This window comes from Cebus imitator, unplaced genomic scaffold (genome assembly GCF_001604975.1).
Source record: "Cebus imitator isolate Cc_AM_T3 unplaced genomic scaffold, Cebus_imitator-1.0 Scaffold146, whole genome shotgun sequence".
Taxonomy (NCBI): domain Eukaryota; kingdom Metazoa; phylum Chordata; class Mammalia; order Primates; family Cebidae; genus Cebus; species Cebus imitator.
The window spans coordinates 4,555,535-4,558,237 of NW_016107461.1; positions in this window are offsets into that span (position 1 = coordinate 4,555,535).

Here is a 2,703-nt window from a genome sequence, read left to right on the forward strand (position 1 = left end):
TTTTAGTAGTGAGCCAGCGTGCCTGGCCTATTTCTCTTTTTGTTTTTTGTTACTCCTTTCCTGCCTTCTTTTGGATAAATGGAGTGATTCTTCACATATCCTTTCATCTCTGGTGGCTTTTTGGCTGTATCTTTTTGCTCTATGTTTTTAGCTATATATGCTTTCTTTAGCAATTGTTCTAGGGATTACAACACACACCCTAACTTTTCACAGTTCACCTGCAGTGCTTATGACACCACTTGGGTAATAAGGCAGTGAAAACAAATGAAGCACAGACATGGGCCACATGTGGGTGAGCCTGACACTTTATGCCAAGTCCAAGCAGCCAGTCACCAAGGGCCACATACGGTATCATCCCATTTATATGAAATGCCCAGATGGGAAAATCCAGAGAGACAGGGAGCAGATTACTGGTTACCTAGTGCTGGGGGTGGAAGGAAGAATTGGGAGGGGTGATGACCAACGATAGCAGGGTTCCTTGTTGGGGAAATGAACAAGTTCTAAAATCAATTGTGGTGACGGATGCACCATTCTGTGAGTATACAAAGAGCCACTGATGTTGACACTTTATTTGTTCGTTTGGAGACAGTCTCACTCAGTTGCCCAGCTGGAGTACTGTGGCATGATCTTGACTCATTGCAACCTACACCTCCTGGGTTCAAGTGATTCTTTTGCCTCAGCCACCCGAGTAGCTGGGATTACAGGCATGTGCCACCACACCTAATTTTTTTTGTTTTGTGAGATAGAGCCTGGCTCTGTCACTGAGGCTGGAGTGCAGTGCCGTGATCTCAGCTCACTGCAACCTCCGCCTTCCACTTTCAAACTATTCTCCTGCCTCAGCCTCCTGTGTAGCTGGGATTACAGGGACCCGCACCACATTGGGCTACTTTTTGTATTTTTAGAAGAGACGAGGTTTCACCGTGTGGGCCAAGTTTGGTCTTGGACTCCTGACTTCAGGTGATCTACCCATGTTGGCATCCCAAAATGCTGAGATTACAGGTCTGAGCCACAGTATCCAACTCCATAAGGTAAATTTATATTTACCTTTTAAGAAACTGCCAAACTGTCTTTTGGAGTGGCCATGCTGTCTTATGTTCCCCCAACATGTGTGAAGGCTCCATTTCCACACACCCCCACTTGATATTGATAGTAACATCTTTTTGTTTGTTTTTTGAGATGGAGTCTCACTCTGTCACCCAGGCTGGAGTGCAGTGGTGCAATCTCTGCTCACTGCAATCTCTGCCTGCTGAATCAAGCAATTTTTCTGCCTCAGCCTCTTGAGTAGCTGGAACTCCAGATGCAGGTCACCATGCTCGGCTAATTTTTTTGTATTTTTAGTAGAAACAGGGTTTCACTGTGCTGCTCAGGCTGTTCTCAAACTCCTGACCTTGTGATCTGCCCACCTCGGCCTTCCAAAGTACTGGGATTACAGGTGTGAGCCACCACATCTGGCCGTGACATATTTTTAATGTTGCATCTTTCTCGATAACGTGCAGCTGTGGCTTTCTTTGCATTCAAAGTGTTTCATTGAAAGATTTCTTCATATGGATAGTGAGTGCATATTTTTGCATATTGATTTCTGAGAGTTTTGTTTTTTTGGGGGTGTGCTGTTGCAAATGGAATGTTTTCTTCTCTTTTCCAACTGCTTGTTTGTAGATAGGAAGACTGTCAGAGGCCAGGTGTGGTGGCTCAGGCCTGTCATCCTAGCACTTTGGGAGCCTGAGGCAGAATTGCTTGAGCCCAGGAGATTGAGACTAACCTGGGCAGCATAATAAGACCCCATCTCTATTTATTTGTTTGTTTGTTTATTTATTTATTTTGAGACAGGGTCTTGCTCTGTTGCCCAGGCTGGAGTGCAGTAGTGCAGTTCCAGCTCACTGCAGCCTCCACCTCCCAGGTTCGAGCAATTCTCATGCCTCAGCCTCCCAAGTACCTGGTATGACAGGTGTGTTTCACCACACCCAGCTAATTTTTATATTATTAGTAGAGTCAGGGTTTCGCCATGTTGGCCAGGCCAGTATCAAACTCCTGGCCTCAAGCAATCCACCTGCCTTGGTCTCCCAAAGTGCTGGCATTACAGGCATGAGCTGTTCCCAGCCCCATCTCTATAATTTAAAAATTAAGGAAAAGGAAGGCTGTTTAGTATATTCCTTACTCCTTAGCAAAATCTGTCTGCCTCATTTTTCAGAGTAAATATAACTATTTCACCTTCTGCTTTTCTCTTTAATGTCTTACTTTCCTTGCCTAGTTGCATCAGCTAGGGCCTCCAAAATAATAGTGGTAACAGAGGGCATTCTTTTGTTCCAAAGGTTGATGGAAGCTTCTGTCGCTTCCATGCCTTACAAATGATGCTGGGGTTTGGCTTGATGGGTGTGTTTCTGGGTTTAATTTCCTTTATTGTGTGTAATTTAAGGAAGTATCCCTCTTTCTAATGTGATGTTTCTTTTTTAAATTTTGTAGTAAATTTTTTCAAATGCCTTTTCAACGTCTATGATGATTATGATTTTCAACATATTAATATAAATAAAATGAAAAGTTCTAATTTTGAGCCATCCTTTTCACACTGTACAAGTCTCTCTTGGTTTAGGTAAGGTTTTTTTTAAGCTTTTTTAAATAACCAGTGGGGTTTATTTGCTAGTATTTTATTTTGGATTTTCATATATTGATTTTTCTGTAAATGTCTTGCTTTTTTTTTTTTTTTTT